The 26,774-nt window shown below is 48.8% G+C and overlaps 1 protein-coding gene and 1 long non-coding RNA gene across 4 annotated transcripts in view; one reads left to right on the forward strand and one right to left on the reverse strand.

Moving 5' to 3' along the window:
- Positions 1-26,774, forward strand: part of SLCO3A1 (solute carrier organic anion transporter family member 3A1) — a 318,353-nt gene that overhangs the window by 208,393 nt on the left and 83,186 nt on the right. The window lies entirely within an intron of this gene.
- On the reverse strand, positions 344-18,347 carry LOC113607629 (uncharacterized). Of its 2 annotated transcripts, XR_003428007.1 has the most exons (4): positions 17,260-18,347; positions 6,742-7,167; positions 1,893-5,811; positions 344-1,350 (listed from the first exon to the last, which is right to left on the reverse strand). It is a non-coding gene; the product is annotated as an uncharacterized LOC113607629 (long non-coding RNA). The 2 variants fall into 2 exon arrangements; XR_003428006.1 differs by lacking the exon at positions 17,260-18,347 and having other exon boundaries at positions 6,742-7,357.

A 26,774-nucleotide genomic window follows, 5' to 3' on the forward strand; every position in this document is an offset into this window, starting at 1 on the left:
GTACGTTTGTCACAATTAATGAACCAATAAGGATACATCATGATTAACTAAAGTCCACACTTTCTTCACATGTCCTTGGTCCTAGAAAGCTTAGGTCCTTTTTATGTCCCAGATCCTATCCAGGACCCCAGATCACATTACATGTCTTGTCTCCTTAGGCTCCTCTTGGCTCTGACAGTTTATCTCAGACTTTCCTTGGGTTTTTTTTTTTTGGCGGTATGCGGGCCTCTCACCGCTGTGGCCTCTCCCGTTGCGGAGCACAGGCTCCGGACGCGCAGGCCCAGCGGCCATGGCTCACGGGCCCAGCCGCTCCGCGGCACGTGGGGTCCTCCCAGACCGGGGCACGAACCCGTGTCCCCTGCATCGGCAGGTGGACTCCCAACCACTGCGCCACCAGGGAAGCCCCTATTGTTTTTGATGACCTTGACAGCATGAGGATGGGTGGTCAGGTATTTTGCAAGGAGTCTCTCAGTTGTGATTCGTCTGCTGTTTTTTTCTCGTAATTAGACAGGGGAAATGGTTTCTGGGGCAGAAGACCACAGGGAAAAGTGCCATTCGCATCCAACAAGACTGATTACTGTTGATGTTGACCTCGGTCACCTGGCTGAGGGAGGGCTTGTCAGTTTTCGCCACTGCAAAGTGACTCTCTTTTCCTCTTCTCCATGCTGTGTCCTCTTGGGAAAGACAACACCACGTGCAGCCCACACTTAAGGAGTAAGGAGTTTTATTCTCCACTTCCTTGAGGGTGGAGCATCTCCGTAAATGATTTGGAATTCTTCTGCATGGAAGGTTCTGTCCATTTTCCCATTTGTTTATTTATTCAGTTATTGATTTATATCACTATGGACTCATGAATATTTATTTCATACTTTCAATTATAATCCAATGCTCCTTAATTTATTTTATCATTTAAATTGTTCCAGCTGTAGCCATTGGGTGCTCTTTCAGCAGCTCCTGCGTCCTTCTGACATACCCCCATTTAGGTGAGGTTTTGGGGTTGTTTTTTTCGCACAATTCTTTACTTTCTGATCCCTGGCTACCAGGGCTCTGGGAATTCTAGGTAAGGGGCAGAGAATCCCCCAAGGTAATACACACCTTGAGTTTACAAACATGAGTTCATTTGATCACTCATTCATAAATAATCCCTTAGGCATTTAACTGGGATCCAGGCTCTGAGATGGGTATGAAGGAGATACGAAGCCCAGTTTCTGCTTCACATCTGTGTGGTACAGCAGTAAAATGAGCTGATTTTGAAGTCAACCTTTTCTGGGTTCAAATTCTGACCCCACCATGAGTTCCTGTGTGACCCTCAGTAAGTGGCTTAACGTCTCTGATGTTCAACTTCTTCACCTGGAAAATGTGAATGAAAATAACCTATCTTAGGTTGACCTTTTGGTTAGTATCTTAGATAAGATAAAAGCACTTATCACTGGGTAAGCACTTGATAAAGGTTAGTTCTTAATAGATTGTTTGGAGGGGACTGTTGGGTATGAATCCGTCTGATGTCCCCGGGAACCATCCTGTTCAGCCCCTTCTGAGGTCTATGCATGGCCAGAGGGCTGCACATGTGCTGTCTGTGTGCCTGGAAGTGGCAGCCTCCTCGGACACCACAAAGGAAATTAAGTGACACTAGCTTACATCAGCCTTTGACTGCATTCGGCCCCAGGCCCGGAAATCAGAGAGATTCCAGGGTCCATCCTTCCTCTTCCTTTCTGTATGTGAATACTTTTTTGATAGAAAATTACCCTGAATATCACTTGTGTCAGCCCCGAGGCTGAGGTTGAATTTCTCTCTAGATGGGGAGAGGGGCCCAATCCCCCTGTACCCGGTGCCACCTGGCATAGGACCAGTGCTCAGCTACCCAGGCCTTCACGCCACGTGGTCAGACTTACAGTGAGTGGGGGCCGACAGAGATCTTGGGCAAATCACACATTCTCAGGCTCACACTCTCCATCTGTAGCTGAGACAGGACACTCCCTTGACTGCAGCAGACGGTTACAGTTACCCGGAAACTCTCTCCTCTTCCCTCAGCAGGGCACAGTCTGTTCCAGAAGGATCAGTTCCCAGCCCGGTCTCTTCCGTCAGACTGTGAGCTCCTTGATTCCACCAGTTTCACGAGAAGCACAGCAGGAACAAAATAACAGAATACGAATTTCCGTCATTTAGCAGAAACCATTTTTTGGCAAGTCTTATGTGGTTGAATTAATGACGTTCCATCGTACCATTATGAAAAATAGGATTTGGAAACACACTCTCAGCAGGATTTGGGGGGTGGGTGAAAAGAAGGGTCACAGACTGCCAGTTGTCTGCCCCCAGATCTCTCCTCCATCAGTCCCAGGCAGGGGGCAAGGCCTTCCCAGCGTTACCTCTGCACCCTCCCCCTTTCTCCCTGCATCTGCCCCCCCAGTTGTCCCTCCACCATCAGATTCTGCACTCAGGGAAGCGCCCAGCAAGCATGTTGGCACAGAAGTGCCAGTGACTAAGGAATGCTTCCTTTTCCAGATGAATTTGCATATTTTAATTGAAGGCAGATGCCTTGAGTTAATTCAATGCAGCAAACTTGGGTTGAGCATTTATTATGCTCAAAGGAATAAGATTCTGAGAGCTCAGTGGGGTAGGTAGGGGCAGCTTTATAGGGGGAGGTGACCTTTGAGTGTCGTATGAATTTCACAGGGGTGGCTCTGGGAGCAGCCAGACCCCGTCCAAGTCAAATCAGCCTTCCTGAGAAGTGCAGGGACGCAGCAGCTGGGAGCATGGTGTGTAGCGAAGGGGCTGGAGTGTCTTGTGAACCAGGCGAGGATGTGTGAATTTCATCTGGAAGGCAATGAAGGATCCCTGATGAGTTTTGAGAGGGGTTGGTGTGGTCACACTTGTGTCCTGGAGAATGCAACTCTGTTGGCAGTGCCAGAGAGAACTTGGAAAGGGCAGGGCTTGGCAACAGGGTGACCACTTGGCCCAAGGAGTGAATTTCTAATTGTGGACTGTTGGACACCAGCAGGCTGGTAGGGGAGTGACGGGGGGGTGGAGGGGGTGACATCCAGAGCCATAGCCTCAGAGGCAGTCTCTGGCAAGCCAAGCCACTGCATTGGGCTTCTGCTCATGTGACCTGTCCACGGCTTGGAGCGTGGCCACTGGAATTGTCATTATGACCCCTCTTCTGGAGGCTCATTAAGGCTTTCCCTCGAAATCAGTGTCTGGAAGCCATTGGCTCCCATCCAGCCTCTCTCCTACCCCAGGCAGCCCTGGGAGGGTGCCTAGATCAGGGCCTCCCTGCCAGCCTCCTGCAGGTCCCTTTTGAGAAATCAGAAGCTGCAGCTCTGTAACTCGGCCAGCCCTTTGGAGTCTCAGCGTTTCTCAAGGTAGGATTTGGTGAGAAGAAAACACCGGAACAGGAAACGTTAGTTCAGCCTGTGTTATCAGATCACCCAAAAAGGACAACAAAAACGGGGAGCTAAAAATAGCACCTCAGGGCCCCTTCAGGTTCTGCTTTTAAGTACTGAGCGCCAAGCCGGAGGGCAGGTTAACCATCTGGGAGCCTCATGGGCTGTGATGTTTCGGTTGGGCCTGTTTTGAGGATGTAGCCATGACAACTGAGAGTGTGGACCTCAGAGAAGAGGGGGGTCTTGTTAATGTGACAGATGCTGAATGGGACCCCTCCTGTGTGTAGACAATCAGTGAAATCTGTTTCAGTCCACACCCCGGAAGCATGGGTGGGGTCCTTGTCATAATAGCGTAGTGGAGTGACAACTGCTTCAAAGCCAGGCAGGCCTGAGTTCAAATCCCAGTTCTGCTACCTATTCGCTGGATGACTTGGGCCAGTGTCTTTGTTTCTGGGAGGCTCTCTTTCCCTGTCTGTAAAATAGGAACAGTAAGAGCCATTGCACACGATTATTGTGAAGACTGAATGAGATCATATAACTCACTGCCAGGTGTAAGGTGGGGACTCTGGCCTAGACTTGTTCCTTTAAGTAGTATATTAAATTTTTAAAAAAAATCAGTCAGCCAGCCAGGCATGTTCTAAGTTTTTGCATTTTCTGTGGATTATCTTGTTTAACCCTTAGGGTAACCTTATGAAGGAGGTACTACATTGAATTTCATCGAATTTTATATATTTTATCGATGAGATGAGTCTTAGGGATGTGTTTACTCTGCGTTTACTAGTGACTGGGGACCAGTTAACCTCTCCAAAGGGCTGATCTTGCAGTTGTTCAAGCCATGGGTCCTGCCTTAGTTTCCTAACAGACTGGGCCTTCAGGAACTGGATAGATGAGCCCCACCAGGAACGCACCTAATGCTAAACTCTGCTTCAGCGTCCACCCCCATTCCCGCCCCCCACTGAACCTTCACCAGAGCTTAAAGGTCAGTTGGATGAATTCAAATCTCCATTCCAGTTTTTCTGCAAGGAGATAAAGGGAGTGGGCTAGATCATTCAGTTGAGTTGCCATGCATATGTGGCCAGCCTTTCCCATGTAGCCCCTGCTTCCTGCAGTAATTAAGGAGGATCTGTGTGCTCAAGCGCCTTTGTAGCTCTTTTAAAAAACCTTCTTATTTCTTTCCTTTTTTCAAAAAACAATGTTGTTGAGATATAATTTATATACCATAGAATTTACTTGTTTTACATGCACAGTTTACAGAGGTGTTCAACCGTCACCACAATCTAATATGGAAGCATTTACGACTCCCCTGCTATTTCTATTTAAAAGTGGATAAAAAGTTACATGCTGGTCCTGTTGAGCCCTTGACTGGGAAGTTTCAAACGAGGAAGCTCTGCATTAGAAGGCCGGAAGTTTCCCTGGCCTCTTAGGGAAGGAAGGAAGAAGGCAGCTCAGGAGCCGGGAAGGTTTTTATGGGCGACAGTCACAGAGGTGGAACCAGAGGAAGAGTGAAGACCAGGCATCCTCGATTCTGCCTGTGGGGGGCCCAGGTGTGGAGACCATGCTCAGAGTCCCTGGGGAGGCCACGTCCTCAGTGATGGGCAGAGTCTCTGGGAGGACATGAACAGCTTCCAAAGTCCTGACCTCATGAATCCCTCTGGAAGGAAGTGGGAAGGAAAAGGCCAGCCCAAGTCCAGATTCCGGAGGGGAATCAGTACTGTGCCATAGGTCCAGTGTCATGGGATGTCCTCCGGCTTCTCAGAGGTGAGATGGGCCAATGGGGAGAACCAGCAGAGACCAGTTCCCATCCTGGCTTCACCAATGACCAGCTCTAAGCCTCAGTACCCTCATCTCAAAATTGGTGAAAATACTTGCTTTCATCTCTGACTTTTTTTGTGAAATGAGACTATGCACACAAACGGTCTAGGATGTAACAAGGGCTCAATAAATAGAAGCATTTGCAGTTATTATTACTAACCAAAAAAGAGTTTCTGTGAGATGCAAACCTTGAACACGCTGTGGAGACATAGCTGCTTCCTTGGGGAAAGGCGAGGGGCGTGCATCATGTTGCAGGTTCAAGGCCACGTTCTTCTATTTACTGTGTTTGTCTGGCTCTGGACAGGCTGCTTGACTTCTCTGAGCCTCAGTTTCCTTATCTGTAAAGTGGGCCTAAGGATATGCCTACCTTTTCAAGTTGGGCGGAGGATCAGATGAGATAATGCATGTAGAGCTTAGCCAGGGCCTGGCACCTGCCAAAAGTCCCATCAGGGCTGGTTGTTCTCTGTGGATGGCAACCTCCCAGTTCTTCAGTTCACATCAAAGTCAACATCTCAATGAATGGGTGAACCCTTGAAAGATGCTATTAAGGACCTGATGAGATTCCAGATTCCATTCTGGGGCGCCTCTGCTTTGCTTGTTTACACCTTGGATGTAAATACTGGGGGAGAGAGAGAGAGAGAGAGGAAGCTGGAGCTTAACTAGAAAAACATTGAGGATCAGTCCCACTGGTGGCAGCCAGCGCGTGTGTGTTTGTGTGCAGTAATGCCCACTAGTGTGTCCCATGGTGGCCAGATCACCACGGTCACATCCCCACCCTACAGGCCATGGGAAGGGGCCCCAGAGCCCTTTGCCCCACGCATGGTGCCAGGCTGCTTGCTCCAGCTTCTCATTAGGAAGCGCTATGGAGTCCTAGCAATGACCCTGTGGGGACACACACACCCGGCATCTCAGGGCTGCTCTTTCTTTTTGTAAAATAAAGAGGTTGGACTAGAGGAGAGCCTTGAATTTGACATTACTTTCTGTGGAGCCCAAGGGTTCACCAAGGAGCCTCTGGAGCCATGGGAGAGCTGGGAGGAGGGGTCATCCCACCCCCTACAATCAGAGTCAACGTGAGCTTCCATTTGAAGAAAGGGTTTCACTACAAGAAGAGAAAAAAGACAAGTTGGACAGGTGCTGGGCTAGAGTATCTCCAAGTTTCCTAAAACCTTGTGGTTCTTGGACACCTCTCTCCGGGGAAGAGCCTCCCCGCCCCTAGGCAGAGGTTCTGGGCGTAGCAAGATGTGATCCCCCGGCCCCAGGTGGCTGGGAAGGGCCTGGGGAGGGTTGAGCCCTGGGCTGGTCACCGCAGGAGAGAGTAGCCCTGTCCATTTCCCCAGGAGCCATGCACATGTTACTGTCTTTGTGCTTCGTATGGCAAAGGTGCTCTTTTAGGGAAAACACCTATGGGGGATCAGGGTCGAGAAAAGAGAGCTTTTCCCTCCACATCAGGACTTTCTCTGCAGACTCTTAACCGCCGGAGAGCAGAGCAAACTAAGTCCTCAAGAAGGGGAGGCCGCCCCCTCCAGCCTCTTCATCACTCGCAGCCCACCTTGTGGCCTTTTGTAGAAAGGCTTTTCCACACCAGCATTTCCAAATCAGACATGAGCTCCTGAGTGGTCACGTCTGACCCGCTTGAAGACTCCTCTTTGGGGTCACTTCTAGTTTTAGGAGCTCCAGCCTATTCACATTTCAAATAATCGCTTGCTGAGGGTTTCTGAGGCCACCACGAAGAAGACCCCACTGGAGCCTGTGTTCACAGGGACGCTGTGCTCCCCAGGGACTTCAGTACTGGCCCCGGTTTCCACTTCTGCCACTTAACCAGCAACTTGAGAACATGGTTTTCTTTGCAAGCAGACTCATCCAAAGTGGGAAGAAAAAAAAAAAAAAAACAGTTGAGAATGGCAGTAAACACATGCCCTGTTGAATCAACTCAGCAGATCTTTTGGGGAGAGCTTGATACATTGTAGGCAGTACGCTAAGGATGGGAAGGAAGGGTGTTTAAAAGGACCCTCCTCTTGGGGTTCTCATCACCTTGTGGGGTCCAGTGGGTTCCACAAGGCACCATGTGTTCATCTGAGTCTTTCGTCTTTTTTTTTTTTTTTGCGTTACGCGGGCCTCTCACTGTTGTGGCCTCTCCCGTTGCGGAGCACAGACTCCGGACGTGCAGGCTCAGCGGCCATGGCTCACGGGCCTAGCCGCTCCGCGGCATGTGGGATCTTCCCAGACCGGGGCACAAACCCGCGTTCCCTGCATCGGCAGGTGGACTCTCAACCACTGCGCCACCAGGGAAGCCCTTGTCTTTTTAAATCCTCCCTACACACACCAAAGAGCTGCCAGGGTCATCTTCCCAGAGTATGGCTCTTGTACCTGGAAACCTTCCTGTCCTCCCACACCACAGATGTTTGCTCTGGGACCACAGCTGTGAGCCTGGCATTCGGGGTGCTCCACGATCCAGCCCAGACCTGCTTTCACTGCCCTCTGCTCTAGGCCAGATCTCATTCCCACCTCCCTCTGCTTCCCAGGTGGTTTCCACAGCCTGGGGTTGGCATCCCCTCACCTCAGCCCACCAGCACCCCAGTACCCAGGTCCCATGCCATATGTCCTGCACCCTTGAGGGGAGAGTGAGAGAACTCTTACAGAATAGTACGCTGGCAGGGGATGTCACTATGGTATTCACTGGCTTCTCTTTTTCTCTGCTAACACAGATACAAGGGACTTCTCACACATTGGCGGTAGCGAAACCTACAAACCTAGTGTGGTTAAGGCATTAACTTGGTGTCAGATGTCAACAACGGAGTCATTAAATAAGACTTACTAAGCATTGCCTTACTGCAAGAGGACCTCATGCATCTTTTGGGACCAGCTTTCTAGAACCAGGATCGGTGCAGACTATTTTCCTTTGCAATCACTTGACCGCTTGGCACTAGTGACACCTGGCTCGGGTGGGCTACCTCCTAAGGACACCCAGTCTGGGGACATCAGGGGATGCAGGCATGCCTGAGCTCCAGGGTAGAGATTCAAGAAGCTATTTTTGTTCTTCCTAATTGGCATGCTTTGAAAGGCAAAATTCGCAATCAGCCTGCGGTGATGGAGTTAGGAATTAGACTCTCTCTGTTCCTCGAATCACATACGAGATTGCAAACCACATGAGCCCATCCCCCACCCCCACCTGGCTCCCACTTTTAAATATGAATCAGATGGTTTACTTTCCTCTTCCAAAAGGAAAGCATTTCTCTAATGATTAGTGATGTTGAGCATCTTTTCATGTTTGTTGGCAATCTGTATATCTTCTTTGGAGAAATGTCTACTTAGGTCTTCTGCCCATTTTTGGATTGGGTTGTTTGTGTTTTTGATATTGAGCTGCATGAGCTGCTTGTAAATTTTGGAGATTAATCCTTTGTCAGTTGCTTCGTTTGCAAATATTTTCTCCCATTCTGAGGGTTGTCTTTTCTTTCCTCTTGTTTATGGTTTCCTTTGCTGTACAAAAGCTTTTAAGTTTCATTAGGTCCCATTTGTTTATTTTTGTTTTTATGTCCATTTGTCTAGGAAGTGGGTCAAAAGGGATCTTGCTGTGATTTATGTCAGAGTGTGACACGGGGAGGGGGAAGGGTAAGCTGGGATGAAGTGAGAGAGTGGCATGGACATATATACACTACCAAATATAAAATAGATAGCTAGTGGGAAGCAGCCGCATAGCACAGAGAGATCAGCTTGGTGCTTTGTGACCACCTAGAGGGGTGGGCTAGGGAGGGTGGGAGGGAGACGCAAGAGGGAGGAGATATGGGGATATATGTATATGTATAGCTGATTCACTTTGTTGTAAAGCAGAAACTAACACACCATTGGAAAGCAATTATACTCCAATAAAGATGTTTAAAAAAAAAAAAAAGTGAAGCAGATTCCAAACCTAATTAAGGTAGCACCTTGAGTCTGTAACTAAATTCATTCACAGCCCAACTGGGGCACTGGAGTGCCGAGATTCCTCTGGCCATCTCCTATTGCAAACCTCATTCAAATCAGTATCATTTATTCAGGGTTAAGCTATTAGAGAGATTTTTTTTTTTTTTTAAATGAACACTGCTCTTCTCATGCTTGGTGGGGCCACAAGGCTCCAGTGCCTTTGATCCCGGTCAGCACAGAAGTTCCAGAGAAAAGGAGATCTCGAAACACACTCCTCATTAACAGCTGCAGGCACTTGGAATGTTCTGTCCAAATGGCATGAACAGCCTCGCTAGTTTGGCAGCCAGAGCTGGAAAGCAGAAGGATCCCAAACGGAGCTCCTCTTTGGAGCTACCTGCTGGCTTCCACCTGCTAAGCAGGGTTCGGAAGCAGTGCAGCTATGCAGTTACCAGTCCTGTTACTCACTCATCACGTGACCCAGGAGATCCAGACCCTCTCTGGGCCTCAGTTCCCTCTGTAATGTGCTGGATCACATATCTGTTCCACAGGGTAATTCTTGGAGATCCACAAATATTTGGGGATTCCTACTCTGTGTCAGTACTGTACTAAGTAGGCTCTAGGGAGGTAAAGAGAAATAAGACAGAGGATTTTGCCCTTAGTAAGTCCATGCCCTAAATTGGTGGTTCTCAATGAAGGGTACTCTTATCCCCAGGGGACATTTGGCAATAGCTTGAGACACTTTTCTTTTTAATTTTTTAAAAAAATTTTTTATACAGCAGGTTCTTATGCGTCATCAATTTTATACACATCAGTGTATACATGTCAATCCCAATCGCCCAATTCATCCCACCCCCGTGGCTTTCCCCCTTTGGTGTCCATACGTTTGTTCTCTACATGTGCGTCTCAATTTCTGCCCTGCAAACCGGTTCATCTGTACCATTTTTCTAGGTTCCACATATATGCGTTAATATACGATATTTGTTTTTCTCTTTCTGACTTACTTCACTCCGTATGACAGTCTCTAGATCCATCCACATCTCAACAAATGACCCAATTTCATTCCTTTTCATGGCTGAGTAATATTCCATTGTATATAAGTGCCACATCTTCTTTATCCATTCGTCTGTCGATCGGCATTTAGGTTGCTTCCATGACCTGGCTATTGTAAATAGTGCTGCAGTGAACATTGGGGTGCATGTGTCTTTTTGAATTGTGGTTTTCTCTGGGTATATGCCCAGTAATGGGATTGCTGGATCATATGGTAATTCTATTTTTAGTTTTTTAAGGAACCTCCATACTGTTCTCCATAGTGGCTATATCAGTTTACATTCCCACCAACAGTGCAAGAGGGTTCCCTTTTCTCCACACCCTCTCCAGCATTTGTTGTCTGTAGATTTCTGATGATGCCCATTCTAACTGGTGTGAGGTGATAACTCATTGTAGTTTTGATTGGCATTTCTCTAATAATTAGTGATGTAGAGCAGCTTTTCATGTACTTCTTGGCCATCTGTATGTCTTCTTTGGAGAAATGTCTATTTAGGTCTTCTGCCCATTTTTGGATTGGGTTGTTTGTTTTTTTAATATTGAGCTGCATAAGTTGTTTATATATTTTGGAGATTAATCCTTTGTCCGTTGATTCCTTTGCAAATATTTTCTCCCGTTCTGAGGGTTGTCTTTTCATCTTGTTTACGGTTTCCCTTGCTGTGCAAAAGCTTTTAAGTTTCATTAGGTCCCATTTGTTTATTTTTGTTTTTATTTCCATTACTCTAGGAGGTGGATCAAAAAAGATCTTGCTGAGATTTATGACAAAGAGTGTTCTTCCTATGTTTTCCTCGAAGTTGTATGCTGTCCAGTGTTACATTTAGGTCTCTAATCCATTTTGAGTTTATTTTTGTGTATGGTGTTAGGGAGTGTTCTAATTTCATTTTTTTACACGTAGCTGTCCAGTTTTCCCAGCACCACTTATTGAAGAGACTGTCTTTTCTCCATTGTATATCCTTGCCTTGAGACACTTTTCGTTGTCAAGCCTGGGGGCATCTAATAGGTAGACGCCAGGGGGAGTGCTAAACATCATATGATGCACAGGACAGCCCTCCAGAAAAAGAATTATTCACCCTGTCATGGCAGTAGTGCTGAGGTTGAGAAACTCTGGTCTAAGTAGACCAGCCCAGGTGTACAAGAAAAACATGTCAGTGCACTGTGGTGGGAGTGATGAGAATGAAATCAGAGACTGCATACAGCGGCCTAGATTTGATGGTTCTCGGTAGAAGGTTGTCCTTTGTCATCCTTCATGCGGCGTGGTACTTGTGCAAGGACTCGGGCTGGCAACAAACGCCGAGAGCAAGAAAGTAGTCTTCGCATTTACTGCATGAGGGAAGCGTCCCTCCAGTGGATAGAAATCCAGCTCGTGGGACCCTGTGCTTTTCTGACTCTAGGTTCCAGCTCCGTCAAATTCCACCCCCATCAACAGGTCCCCAAGGCCCCAGGGACAGAGGGAACCCAGAATGGAGCCAGGAGGAGGCTTTCAGCAATGAGTATGCCTTTGCTTTCTCCTTTGTTTCTCATCTAAAGGCTCCCAGCCCTTGACAGAGCTCTTCCAGGCAAAATTATAAATGAGTCACTGAGTGACTCACTGGGGAAAGCCCTCCCTGAGGGTGGTGGCTGAGCCCCCACCCAGGTGACATAAATCCGCTTTCCCGGTTCCTTTATTGCCTCTCCCCACAGAGACTAAAAATAAAATGTAAGATAGTTTTGATGACTTCCTGCAATAACTTTAATACTTTTATACTAAGAAGAGAAAGCAGAAATGTTTAAAGGGGCCAAACTGGGAAGCTCCCCAAATGAGAATTCGGGAAGGTCAGAGCATGGTGAGAATTTTCTTCCATTGCGGGGGCATCGGGCCTATTTGGAACTGGCTTCTCCAAGCAAGTCATCCTCCCAAAGAGGCAAGGGGGGAGGGGAGAGAACAGGAGCCTCTGATTCAGAGAGTCTCGGTCTCAAGGTCAGTGTTCTTAGGAAGTCACTCAGCCTCTGAGCCTCCATGCTCTGGTCTGCACAATGGGTCTTAATGGCAGCTGAAACCCTTGTTTGGAGGATAAAGGAGTTAGGGCATGTGAACGGGCTTTGAAAGTTAAACAGCCTTCTGTGGCTATTGTTAAATGCCAGGGGTTTGATGATAGCATTGTGGCTTTGTCTTTATCTTTTAAAGATAGATCCTGAAATAGTTATGGACAAAATGAGGTCTGGGGTTATGCTTTAGAGTAACACAGAAGCGGGAGACATAGGTGGGATGTACATGGAAAGTGGACCATGAGTTGAGGAAGTTTGGGGCTAGTGATGGGTAATCTGGATTTTCATTATTCTAGCCTGGACTCTCTACTTTTATATTTAAAATTTTCCATTCTTTAAAAATATTTAGAAAGTATTTTAGAAACAAGTTTTGGAGGTTGATCGCACAACAGTGTAAATACATTTAACCCTTCTGCACTGTAGACTTCAAAGTGGGTAAAGATGGTCAGTTTCATGTTATGTGAATTTTACCACCACTTTAAGTATTGATGGATATCTTTTAAAGTTAATTTTTCAGATTAGTATGTTTGGGGCAGAGGGTGCGTACAAAGACGGCAAAGATCAGAGAGAAGAAAGGTAGGGGGAAGAGGGTGCAGCTCTGCCCTGGGAGTCTAGGAACAGATGAAAGGAAGGCTTCTCCCCTGGTGGGTCATGGAGGTGGGAGATGAGCTTTGGCAATGCCATCCTGGGGTGGCTAGCCCCAGCTGGACCTCGAGGAGTGAGGGGGGGGTGTGAGGAAGAGGGAGGAGGGGCCGAGCCCCCATGATCCTTCCCTGGGAGTGTGAGGACGCAGGTGGCCTGGCTCCCTGCTTGGGGAGGCTCACGGTCTGCAGGTGAAGCGGTTCAGAGAACGCCAAGTCCTCCCATTTGGCCATGATGCAGTAGAGATGGAAGGCATTCAGAGGACAGCATGGGGCACTCTGCGAGCTCGACTGAGTAATTTGGACTCCGGAACGGATGAAGTCGGAGCTACCGTCACTCCCTTTCTAGCCTTTTAAAAAATACAGGTCAGAGACAGAGTCCTTTGAAGCTAAGTGTCACCTGTCTGGGAATCATTTTCCTCCCGCCTTTGGGTTTACAAAATGATGGGTGGCCCAGAGCACTCTTCCCGACGGATGGTGCTAACCCATCCATGGACATGCAAGTGAGGGGCCCTGAGACAGAGCAGAGGGCCTTGGGCGGGCTGTGGCCTCTCTTCTGGTCCTGATTCTTCAGTTGTGCCACCTGGGGACACGTCACTTCATCTCTGGGGCTCTCAGTGTCACCACCTATGAAATGAGCGGGGCCATCTCTGACGACCCTGATGGTCCGCTCTGTGGCTGAGTTTATGCAGACCGGCCGTTGTAGGGTGGTCCCTGCAGGCAAATCACACAGCACATGTTTTCGTCATGATCTGGGAGTCTGGACGTGACGCGCTCCTGTTCCTTCTGCTGAGTAACCTGCACCACGGAGGTCTCTAAGGCAGGGGCCCGTCTTTCTTCCACTGTCACTGACAGTGCAATTAATGGTGCTAATCAGTTCTTCCCTATGATGTGCGCTGTGTCAGATGCCTGGGTAGCAAAGATAGTGCTCAGACTTTGCTTTTTCCCTCATGGATAACTTCTCAGTTAGTTAATAGGTTTCAAAGGATTCAGGATGGTGCAAAATGGAGACTTTGGGAAAGAACTGAGAAATTCCAAGCCCAATAAGCGTAGCCCGCCTTAATCCTCCCCCCGCCACTCACCACAAACACATACACATACACACGAGATGTTGAATCATATATTTACAAGGAGATTTGGACCAACCCAACCTCAAAGCATTGTTCACTCAACTTCCACTCAACAGTTGTTTTCTGAGCCCCTGGACTGCACTTGATAGACGACCCAGGGGAGATGATCCAAGGGAGGTAGTGATCTTCAAACTTTAGGCCGTGGGGCTCTTATTTTAAAGAAAATTATATTCATTTCCTGGGGTGGTCACAAATTACCATACACTTGGTGGCTTAAAACGATAGAAATGTTTGTTCTCATGGTTCTGGAGGCCAGGAGTCTGAAATCAAGGTGTTGGCAGTGCCACGCTCCCTCCAAAAGCTCTAGGGGAGAATCCGCCCCTTGCTTCTTCCAGTTTCTGGTGGCTTCGGGCATTCCTTGGTTCGTGACTGTGTCACTCCAGTCTCTGGCTTCACATGGCCTTCTCTTCTCCATCTTGTGTATGTTATAAGGACACTTGGATTTATGGGCCCACCAGGGTGACCCAGGATAATCACTGCTTGAGATCCTTAATTAATTACATCTGCAAAACCCCTTTTTCCAAATTGTGTTCACCAGTTCTGGGATGTGGACATACCTTTTGGGAGGCCATAATTCAGCCCACTGTGAAACCTTATACAGACGTCCACAGGGCAGACTGGAGAAAGAGGGGGCCCTAGATACATCGCAATCATGACCTCGATCTCACGTTCAGTGCCCTCCACCTGGCAGCCGTTGGCAGCAAGGAGACGAGTTTGGGAGCCAAAACTGTAGTAGAGAGAGCACTTGGGGGACTTTGGAGTCAAATCATAGGCTGGGAAACAAGCCGAGGGCTTGGGCAAGACAACTTGACCTCTCGGTGTCATCATCTGTGAAAAGTGAGGCGTTCGTGTCTACACTGCAGTGTTGACGCGTGGTCTCAATGAACTTGACCATCCTCAGGTGTCAGTGTCCTCTTGTCTCACCCCATGACACCCGGCCCCATGGAAACAGATGCCAGTGGGGTTATGGGGACACATCTGACTGCACAGCAGTGTTGTCAGGAACCAGTGGACAAGGTGGTCAGTGGCTTTCCGGGGTAATCAAGAGCTTCTAGAATTGTAGGGATCGAGGTTTTTGCTTTTTCCCTGGCAGAAACAAGGGTGCGCCTCAAGCTTATTCAGTTCTAAGTGCCAGATGACAATCCGTGTTCACTGGACGTGATCTCTCCACACCCCTCACCACCCCTGTCTGCTTGCACCATAGGTTGGAGGTGGGCTGAGCTGAGATCTGCTGCAGCTTGGCTGCTACAGAGTAGGGCTTCTGTAGCATAAAGAACTTACAGATCTGGCTAAGGAAAACCTTAGGCAGAATGTTGAACTTACGAGTTTGGTGCTTCTACCTGTGTATGGCAAAGCACTGCTAGAGAGATAGGAGCTCCGGAAAGGACTTTTTTAGGCTGCATCATTCTTTACCGGGAGGGCTGTCCTGTGCATCATAGGATAGGCTTTTCAACAGCATTCCTGGCCTCTACCCACTAGATGCCAGTAGCACTCCCTACTGGCTTGTGACAACCAAAAATGTCTCCAGGCAGGGCTTCCCCGGGGCGGGGCAAGATTGCCCCTGGTGAAAAACCACTGCTTTAGAGAAACTGCCCCCTTCTAAGCCAACTTGTCAGGTGTCAGAACTGAGAGAGTCATTCTCTTTGTAAAAATTAACAAACAACAACACAAGTTGCTTCATGCCCAGTGCTTCCGGTGGGAGGAGTTTGATCGCTTCAGTTAACCCCAAACCAAAATATGCAGCCAGAATCAGACTTGGTTTTCTTGCTCTGACTAAATGCCTTCTCCCTCATCTCCAAGCAGAACCAGAAGTGATTTTCCGGGAAAAGGAGGCTCACAGTGTTTGGACCAATTATTGGATAGTTTCCCCAGCTGTGTTCTCAGAAGGGCCTTGAGGACTGCACCCAGCGACCTGCCCTGGTGGGCGTGTGCTTCCCAAACCTGTTCTCCATCTGTCCATCTGTCCTGTTGCACTTTTTTTTTTTTTTTTTTTTTTTTTTTTTGTGGTACGCGGGCCTCTCACTGTTGTGGCCTCTCCCGTTGCGGAGCACAGGCTCCGGACGCGCCGGCTCGGCGGCCATGGCTCACGGGCCCAGCCGCTCCGCGGCATGTGGGATCTTCCCAGACCAGGGCACGAACCCGCGGTCCCCTCATCGGCAGGCGGACTCTCAACCACTGTGCCACCAGGGAAGCCCTGTCCTGTTGCACTTTTTAAAGTGGACATCCCTCAGCAACTCATCTCCCCCATTCTCCAGTCTGTGAATTGGAATCCCCCCTCTCAAATTTCCCTAGAGAAATTCAGTGTCTGCATAAATGAGTTTTCCAGAAAACCCATCTTCTGGGGCTGAGATGCAGGGAAATCAAGCAGCTGGTGTTGATTGAGCCTCAGAATCTTGAGAGAGCGGACGGCAGGGCAGCAGGGGGATGGCTGGGGTGACATGGCTTTCTGGTTGACACCTCCACGCCCTGCTTCCCCTGCCCCTTTGGGGAAGGGACGTCACACCTGTGCTTCTGGGGCAGTTGATGGGAAGGACCCCCAATCCTCTGTGTGCCCAGCATGGTGGAAAGACTTGAGGAATTCCTGGCCCAGATGAAAATCCTAAAATCTTAGAATCTGTCTAGTCTGCCTTCCGAACACCCAGCAGGAAAGCCCTCCCTTCAACCCCGACACCTTGGCCTCCACTTGAACACCCCCAGTGGCAAGGATCTCACTACCTCCTAAGACAGCCGGTCCACCTGTGCCCGACATTCCCGGTCACCTGCTTCCTTACAGCAGCATCCCGAATCTGGTTCTGGCTCCTGGAAATACACACAGTGGTGGAGCCCCTCTTCCCCATGACAGTGCCTCAGTCATACCACTGGCTCATTCCTCTTTTTAATAGTCATTCTTCCTTTGCAGTCCTGTAGTCATTTCATGAAATGGCTTCTAGATCCCTCCCTCCCCCAGGTGCCCTTCAAGAGATAATCCAGCACAGCATGGCCCTTTCCAGATGTCTTATTCTGGACTGACCACACTGGGGCTGACATGTGAGCTGAAGGGGACGTCCCCCTTGCATCCCAGACTCTGTTGATGCCGCTGAGGGAGCGCTGGCGTTTGGGACAAGTGCTTCGCTAGCTAGGGCTCATTCTGGGACTCCCTGCCTTGAACAGGTGACTTACCACACCTTTCCCAGCCTATCCCCAAGTTTCCCGTCCATGAATGCTGGCTACGTTTCATCCTGGTACTTTGGGTCCATGGATACAGCACATTTCATCCATCTCGAGTCTTTAATCTACCTCCAGTATTTCAAATGGGCATAATGTGCGAATGCACCATCGCGTATGTACCAACAGGGTAGGAGTGAGACTCCCTCCTGTCCCACAAGACTCTCCGCACCTGCTCTGCTGGCCGCAAAGGTTCTGCCGGCTCCGGCTCCCAGCACCGGCGCGGCTTCCCTGTCTCGCACTGTGAGCGAGCACTTTTGTCCCGTCTGTGCTTGCCTCACGGTATCATGTGTTGATGACGTCCCCCAATCTAATCAGCCTCCTGACCCTATAGGACAACCAAAGAGGAAATGAAGTTGGTGGGGCACACCCATTCCTGGGGCGTTCTGACAGCAACGGCTCCCTTCTCTGAGAACATGTAAACCCCGTGCTGAATACCCTATCCTTGAAATTCTGTCCAGCTTCAAAATCTCCAGACCATCATTTCAGCAAGCAGCCGGGTCCCCTTAGTGATGAATCAGGATGAAATTGGCATTTTATTCACTCTTCAACGATTTTCCACGGTTCATCAAACAGAGCCCCTGGTTCAGGGACACCGCTGGAGATGAGGTTGGAAATGGCAGAACGCAGCCATCGGGTCCCACTAGCTGTCACCTTTGCAGTCTGCCTATCTTGCCCCATATGGGACCTCAGAACACCCAGCCCTGCCTCTAGATGGAGAGATTTCTGTTCTGGGGCACCTTTCAAGGCTACAGTGCAGTCCGTTCTCCTGGCCGTAGGACACAGTTTTGATAGTGGGATTTCTGCTTTATCCCAGAATCCCAGCTCCTGTCCCCATCTTGTGCCCCATGAATGCCAGCTGGGCTTCTGCTTATGTGGAGGGCATCCTGTTCAGAGACCTGGGCCTGAGTCCACTGATAGCCTGATGGACAAAGCCATGGGACCCCCGCCCCCAAAGCCTGCTTCTGATGCTGTGCTCACACTAAGTCAGCGCTCACCGGCCTCCTTGGGCACCAAGCTTGCTGCTCTCCCGTCAGCTCAGAGCCCAGCCAGCCCCGCCCTTCCGTGTGCACTCAGTAGGAGACTCACCAGGTCCCCACCTGCTCACCTCAGTGTCCCCAGCCTGCTCTCAGAGGCCAGTCCACGCAGCACCATGTGTGGTTATGCAGGCTGGCACCGCGGCCCCGCCCCTACCCGTGACACTGCCCGCCCCACATTTGGACTTTATGTTCTAAAGTAGGGAGCCCCTGCTTTATAGTTTCAAGCAGGGGAGAGGTATGATTCCATAAGCTTTAGGAAGATGAATCGAGTCAAGTACAGACTCTGCGGGTTGGGGAATTCAAGGTACCGCGGTTGCGGGGTAACCAGTTATGATCCCAAAGGCCTCCCTCCCGCTGCCCCAGCGTTTTGGAGACAGTCGTTTCCTTGACGACACAGCATGAGAACCTTCACTGATGACCGCAGACCTGCTGAGTTGTTTGTCCCAGCGTGTCCTCCTACAGGAAGGGAAGCCACCCTCAGAGGAGCAGGTGGGGGACCGTCCTCCCTTGTACAGCAAACCCGCCTCTCCCAAAGCATCCGTCCCGGGTTTGAGCAGGTGTCTGGCTCCCTCTGGTGACGAGGAATTGCCTGGGAGCCTCCCGTTTCCACTGCTAGTGGAAAGCACGCCTGCTGAGTGGAGGACGGGTAAACTAAGGGCTCCCAGGGACCCACACCCCAGGCTGAGTACATGTGTATCTGTGCTTGGGTCCAGTTCTGTCTCTCTCAGGCCTCCTAGCAAACAGCAGTTCCTTTAGAACTCCTGGAAGGATTTCCACGACCCATGACCTTTTCTGCTGCCCTTTCTTCCTGCCCAGTGGTAAGTGGGAGGAAGTGTAGGATTGGGGACCCACAGAACCTGGGCCCCTCTCTGCTTGTGTGGAGAAGGCTGGTAACCTAACTTCTCTGTGCCTTGGTTTCTTCATTTGTAAACTGGAGGTGAAGAGGTCCAAGTCTCAGAGTTATCATAAGGGTTTAATTGTATACCAGGTCTAAAGCACCTGACACTGAGAGGTCCTTAATGAAAAATTATCTCGTCGTTGTAACTAGCAATGGTGGCGGTGTGACTAGATAGAAGATAGAAATAGCAGTGGGCTTTCCGTTCCTGGGCAGTAAAGACCAAATGAGGTCACCTCACGTGGACACCTGAGTACTTTGGGGAATGAGAATGGGAAGTGCTTACTAAGGTCTAAGAAATGACCTGCAGGAGAGCCGCCATGACCCCCGCCCCGCGGGGTTGGGCCTGACCTCTGACCTGGGGTCCTGCCGCCTCCCTGAGGCCTGGGCCCATCACTCCACTTCTCTGAGCCTCAGTGACCTCCACAACACTGTCCCCTCCATCAGGCAGCCTCTCTGGGGCCACTGAGAAAATTCATTAAGATTCCAAAGTCCTTTGAAGATACAAGCTGTGCCGGCAGATCCCAAGACAAGCAGGACCTCTTCAGCAATTCAATTCTCTTCAAGAAGCAGCTGGCGGAGGCCGGGAGAAGCTGCTACGGGGTCTTCTATAAGTCCAGCAAGTCCACCGGGCAGTGACCCACTTCTGATGCTGGGGTCCTAGATGCAGCGCCCCTCGGGGAGGGTGGGGGACATGCATCTCACTCCCAGTCAATCGGAGATCCCTGCACCTTCAGTGGAGTTTAGTTCATCCCATCCACAGCCCTGCCCCTCACCCCCTCTCTGAATCTCCACTGGCCTCCCTGCTCCTTTGCCCTCTGTTGCCCATCACCACCGCATCATCATCACTCGTAATCATCCTTGTTCATGAACCTGACTCGGGTGCTCGGCTGTGAATGGGTTGTTCCCCTCATCTGATTTTCTGCAGTTCTGTCACACTGAAGCTCACATCCTGCCTGAGAACCGCGGGTCTTGGGTACAACATTCAGCAAACGTACTTCCGTGGGTGCAGGGAGAGGTTCAGACATGATAAATAAGGCAAGGGTCCCACACAGGCAGAGAGAGCCCCCTGCTGGTTTTACATCCTGCCAGCCCTACCCAGGGAGTAACACCCATGCAAGCAGCTGTTTGTTGATTCTGTCCTGATGCCTGGGCGTCCTCGGATGGTTTCAGACATGTTTATTGGCTCGACTTCTGCGTCTAACGTTCCATGCCACTTGGGTGGCATGCCACTCTGAGTTTCCTAGTACCTTCTCACGAATTGTCACGTGATCCTCACACCTGTCTTGGGAGGTGTATTGTTTGCTAGGGCTGCTATAACAAAATACCACAGACCGGGTGACTTAAAACGACAGACATTTACTTCTCACTGTTCTAGAGGCTGGAAGCCCAAGGTCAAGGTGTCTTCAGGGTTGGCTTCTCCTGAGGCCTCTCTCCTAGGCTCGTAGGTGGCTGCCTTCTCCCTGTGTGTCATGTGCATTTGCTCTGTGCATGTGTCCTCCTGAGGTCTCTTTCTCTTCTTACAAGGACACTAGTCCTGGTGGATTAGGGTTCATCCTAAGGGCCTCATTTTAACTTAGTCACCTCCTTAAAGGCACTGTCTCTAAATACAGCGCCATTCTGAGGGACTCGGGGGTTAGAGCATCAACAAATGGATGGGGGCACATGCGCAGAAATGCGCCTCCATTAGATGCGTGGTTCTCCACCCGGATGGAGGGGTGGGTGCACAGTTCAGCCCGTAATAGGGGGTAAGCAGGGCAGGTCCCTGTCCATTTTACAGCTGGAACTGCCAAGGCTGAGAGAGGGTGAGTGCCTTGAGCACGGCTTCCTACCTCCGCGGCGCTGCACCCAAGCTGAGACTGGGAGGCCAGACCCTGGGCTCCTGCCCCCCCCATCTCTCCACTGCCCCCTGCTGGAGGCTGGCTGCAGGGACAACAGGAAACCATGAACTCTGTCCCCCTGTGAGCTCAGAGAGAGCTTCGGAGAAGACCCTACTCAGCTCGCAAACAGGATGTGGGCCCTTCAGGAAGGTGCAACCTGCTGTTTATTTGAGTGGATTTCCTGCCTGTATGGCTTCCTAACCCTCACCCTGCTCGCTGCATTTTCTCATTTCATCAGCCATTGTGGTCTCAGCACTCTTGGACCCAGGGTTTTCCAGGGGCTTTCATGGAGGATGGGGGAGGGAGGGTGTGCTCTTCCTTGCTTTGAAGAGAGTCAGCCAGCTCCAGCCGTGCTTCTTGGTACCTGCCACGTACAAAGAAAGCTACAGGAGAATTTGATGGTAGCTCCGTCCATGATGCGTCACTCCCACGGGGGCACTGAATGGGGAGACGTGGCTTAGCCCTTGCTGACAGTGAGCGTGACGTCCAGATGCCCGCCAGCCAGCCAGCCAGAGGGACACATGCCCTTACCCTGGTAAGGCCCTGCTGGGCAGGAGGGTGGGGAGAGAAGCTTCTGTCAGCTGGGCTGAGAAATAAGACTAGCAACAGCTACAACTTTGACCAATTGCAGAGCCTTCCCGAGCATTCCAAGAAGCCTTGCCTTGTGGGATGACCTTCATTAGATGCGTGGTTCTCCGTAATGCTGGGGCTTGCTACCTCTGCCAGGCCTGGGTAGTGATCACTTCAACAGACCCCAAACATGGGGTGTCTCATCCAGGCAAAGGGCTGCATCCGCACTCTGGAAAACAGGAGTTTTTATTTTTATGTATTTATTTTTTTTGAACAAGGTCTCTGCCTTCCCTGAGACTGCATTTATGGCGGCATGCCTACTACACGGAACTTTATTTTTGCATCCAGGCAGACTATAAGCAGAACTATAAGAAAAGTCTCAGTCTACGTGCTGTGCCAGAAGAGGGAAGGGGAAGGAAAAATAAAGAAAATCTAGGAAGGCCCCTTGGAGGAGGTGGTATTCGAGGCAGGCTTTGAATGGAGGGTAGAGCTTTTTTTTTTTTTAATTGGAGTATAGTTGATTTCCAATGTTGTGTTAGTTTCAGGTGTACAGCAAAGTGAATCAGTTATACGTATACATATATCCACTCTTTTTTAGATTCTTTTCCCACATAGGCGAGGGTAGAGCTTTGATGCACTGCCCCGGGCCTGGAGGAGAGGGTGAAACCGTGTTGAGGACCAGTATGAGTAAGGCCTGGAAACCAGACAGCACTGGGACCAGGTATGCTAGGCAGCGTTCTGTAGTTGGGTGCACAGTTGTGGCGGCCTGCGAGGCCACTCTAGCTGGCTGTACAAGAGAGACTCTGGTTCGGCCACCATGCTGCATGACCTCAGTCTGGACATGCTAGGTTTCCAACTGCCCCCTGCAGGCCTGACATCAGAGAGCGCTCACATCCTTCCTTTTTCCCACATGTCCAGATGCCTTTTTGGGTCCCAGCTAGTTCCTTGAGCATGGTCAGCAGGGGCAGAGCCCAGAGGTTCTCAGCTTGGCTGCCCATAGAATCACGTGGAAAACTTGGAAAAATCCCAGTGCCTGGGCTGCACCCCAGACCAGCTACATCAGATCTTGTGGGGCAGGACCTAGGCATTAGTATTTTCAGTTTCCCAGGTGATTCCAATACACACCCAACTTTGAGACCCAGGGATCTAACTGACCTTGGAGGCAACAATTATGATCCTGTGGGGATGGACATGTAAGGTCGGGCACGTAAGCTCTGGCACATAAGCTCTGGCACGTACGCTCTGGCACGTACCATGCAGCCTTAGCAACTTCAGTGTTTTGTTTATAAACTTTGCAGTGGGGATAATTCTATTACACAGATGGCGTGCAGTGTCTGGCCCATAATCTGTGTTCAGCGAATGGTCGCCCCCTCATCCTCTCCCCCCACCACTTCCCCCTCAGAGGTCAGTTACGTAAGGCTGTCAGGCTGTTGGCAGCGGGCACCGGATAAACAGGTATTGCATGTTTTGCAGGCTTCCTGCTGTTCGTGCATCATGTTTTATTCATGCACGTATGATGCCGAGTGTTCCTTCTTAGGGGAGAAATTTCAGCCTGCAGATTTCAAGACGGAAGAATACATTTGTATAAATTGAGGGCACGGAAGGCCAGTGAGAGATGAGAGAAGCAGTGCTTTGATGAGGGTTTGGTGGGCAGTTAGAAGCTGAGGACAAGGATATTTTACAACCAGGACTCTCTGCTGGGCCGGTGCTGCCCTCTAGTGGGGAAGAACCATCACCCACCCCAGCTTCCTCCTTACTCCATCCGCTTGAGGGGACCCTCCAGGGTCAGAATCACTCTGAGACCAGCAAAAGAAGCAGAGACACATGCCTGGGGGAGACCAGCCCGGCAGGCCACCCGTCTCGGACTCATCATCCCTGAGAAATAAAGAAAGTTCTAGAAAGCGTCTGCATTCTAGGTAGCTTTGCATGCGTTGCCTCTCATTCTCACTGTTCTGCAAGGCAGATGATTCTTAATCTAGACTCAGTGTTGGCAGATGAGCCATTCGGAAATCGAGAATTGTAATCAGGATCCCAGACTAGGTCTGCCTGATTCCAAAGGCTTCACCGCTGTACCGTAATGTCCTGTCTGTTCTTTCTCTAAGAACCTAGGTGGTCCTACAGGCCTGAGTTCAAATCCACCTCCACCATGTACAAGCTGTGTGGCCTCGGGGCAATCAGTTAACCTCTCTGAGCTTCTGTTTTCTCATCTGCAAAAAGAGTTTCACAGCTTGCACCTTATCAAGTGGTCATGAGAATTTTTGTTTGACCTCAAGCACATCAGAAAGGAAAAAGACTTGAAAGCAATTGTCTCAGGAGGGTAGGATAATAGTAAGTTGTCCCCTTTTCTGAATGTATTACTTTTTTATTGAAGTATAGTTGGTTTATAGTATTGTGTTAGTTTCGGGTGTACAGCATATGATTTTTTTTTGCAGTTTATATTCCGTTATAGGTTATTACAAGATATTGGGTCTGATTCCCTGTGATATACAGTAAATCCTTGTTGCTTATCTATTTTATGTACACTATTAATGAAATACCTGAATGCATTACTTTTATAATCAGACAAAAACAAAGGATTCACTAGACCACTTTCCTTTGAAAAGCAGTCAAAGCACTGACCCACCCATGTACCAGCCCAGTGAGATACCGTTGAAGAGAATGTTGTCTCATTTTCTGGAAGCAGTAACAAGCAAACCTCAGGGCCCCTCCCAAGAAAACCACAGACTTCCCCTGAAGGGGTCTTTCATCATGTCAAGCACAGAAGCCTCAGCTCCGCCCTTCCCCTGCCTGGCTCAGTGCTGTCTCAGTCATTGCTAAGAAGTCAGGGCTGTCACATGTCACCCAGTGTCCTGGGGTGCCTGCCCTCCCAACAGCCAGGAAGGGATGGGGATCTGGGCCTTGGGTGCCTTGAATTGTGGTTCCGAATTGTATTAGCTTCTTCCTTTACCCCTGCCCTGAGGGCAGCCGGGAAACTCCTGGCCCCGGAAATTCCCTTTTATCAGCACCTTAAATTCTACTGCAATAGAGAATTCCATTCTTTAAAAATATATTCTTTAGAAAATCTTATCATTTGTTTCCAGGCTGTGTTGGATACTTTTCTTAAAATTGCTCTTAGAAAAAAATAACCTTATCTATAGAGACAGACCGGAAGGGAATATCTAAATGAATAGGAGTGTTTCTCTCTGGGTGGTGAAAGATGGTGATTTGTGCCGTCTTCCTTGTAATAATAATAGGCAAAATTTATTAAACACTTACTGTATGCCAGGCACTGTGGAGAGCCCATGACATGTATTAATCACTTCAACCTTGAAACAACCTTGCAAGGTAGGAACTATTATTATCCCTACTCTCAGGTGAGAGCATGGCGGCCCAGAGAAAGTAAATAACTTTTCCCAAGGTCACACAGCTATTGAGTACAGACGCTGGCCAGCTCCGGGTCTGTGTTCTTGGCCTCTGCGTTGTGGTGCCTCTCCATCCTTGCTTTCTTCTCAGATCATTCTTCAGTGAGAATGTGTTTCTTTTCTTTTCTTTTTTTTTTTTAACATCTTTATTGGGGTATAATTGCTTTACAATGGTGTGTTAGTTTCTGCTTTACAACAAAGTGAATCAGCCATACATATACACATGTTCCCATATCTCCTCCCTCTTGCATCTCCCTGCCTCCCACCCTCCCCATTCCACCCCTCCAGGTGGTCACAAAGCACCGAGCTGATATCCCTGTGCTATGCGGCTGCTTCCCACTAGCTATCTACCTTACGTTTAGTAGTGTATATATGTCCATGCCTCTCTCACGCTCTGTCACAGCTCACCCTTCCCGCTTGCCATATCCTCAAGTCCGTTCTCCAGTAGGTCTGTGTCTTTATTCCTGTCTTACCCCTAGGTTCTTCATGACATTTTTGTTTTCTTAAATTCCATATATATGTGTTAGCATACAGTATTTGTCTTCTCTTTCTGACTTACTTCACTCTGTATGACAGACTCTAGGTCTATCCACCTCATTACAAATAGCTCAATTTCGTTTCTTTTTATGTCTGAGTAATATTCCATTGTATATATGTGCCACATCTTCTTTATCCATTCATCCGATGATGGGCACTTAGGTTGTTTCCATCTCCGGGCTATTGTAAATAGAGCTGCAATAAACATTTTGGTACATGACTCTTTTTGATGTGTTTCTTTTAAGATGAGGGGAAGAGTTTTTGTTTTCAAGTGAACTTATCTGGTTCCACCAATGCAAAAACACAGTGCAAATACAGTAATGCCCAAAGGAAATACGGAAATGATGGTATTTCTGTTTTTTTGAATTAAATTTATTTTTTTATACAGCAGGTTCTTATTAGTTATCTATTTTATACATATTAGTGTATACATGTCAATCCCAATCGCCCAATTCATCACACCACCACCACCACCCCCCGCCACTTTCCCCCCTTGGTGTCCATATGTTTTTTCTCTACATCTGTGTCTCTATTTCTGCCCTGCAAACTGGTTCATCTGTACCATTTTTCTAGGTTCCACATATATGCATTAATACACGATATTTATTTTTCTCTTTCTGACTTACTTCACTCTGTATGACAGTCTCTAGATCCATCCACATCTCTACAAATGACCCAATTTCGTTCCTTTTTTGTCTGAGTAATATTCCATTGTATATATGTACCACATCTTCTTTATCCATTCGTCTGTTGATGGGCATTTAGGTTGCTTCCATGACCTGGCTATTGTAAATAGTGCTGCATTGAACATTGGGGTGCATGTGTCTTTTTGAATTATGGTTTCCTCAGGGTATATGCCCAGTAGTGGGATGGCTGGGTCATGTGGTAATTCTATTTTTAGTTTTTTAAGGAACCTCCATACTGTTCTCCATAGTGGCTGTATCCATTTACATTCCCACCAACAGTGCAAGAGGGTTCCCTTTTCTCCACACCCTCTCCAGCATTTGTTGTTTGTAGATTTTCTGATGATGCCCATTCTAACTGGTGTGAGGTGATAACTCATTGTAGTTTTGATTTGCATTTCTCTAATAATTAGTGATGTTGAACAGCTTTTCATGTGCTTCTTGGCCATCTGTATGTCTTCTTTGCAGAAATGTCTATTTAGGTCTTCTGCCCATTTATTGATTGGGTTGTTTTTTGGGTTTTTTTTAATATTGAGCTGCATGAGCTGTTTGTATATTTTGGAGATTAATCCTTTGTCCATTGATTCGTTTGCAAATATTTTCTCCCATTCTGAGGGTTGTCTTTTCGTATT

The sequence above is a fragment of the Aethalodelphis obliquidens genome, unplaced genomic scaffold (assembly GCF_003676395.1).
Source record: "Aethalodelphis obliquidens isolate GAN/ISIS:26980383/991018 unplaced genomic scaffold, ASM367639v1 scaffold49, whole genome shotgun sequence".
Taxonomy (NCBI): domain Eukaryota; kingdom Metazoa; phylum Chordata; class Mammalia; order Artiodactyla; family Delphinidae; genus Aethalodelphis; species Aethalodelphis obliquidens.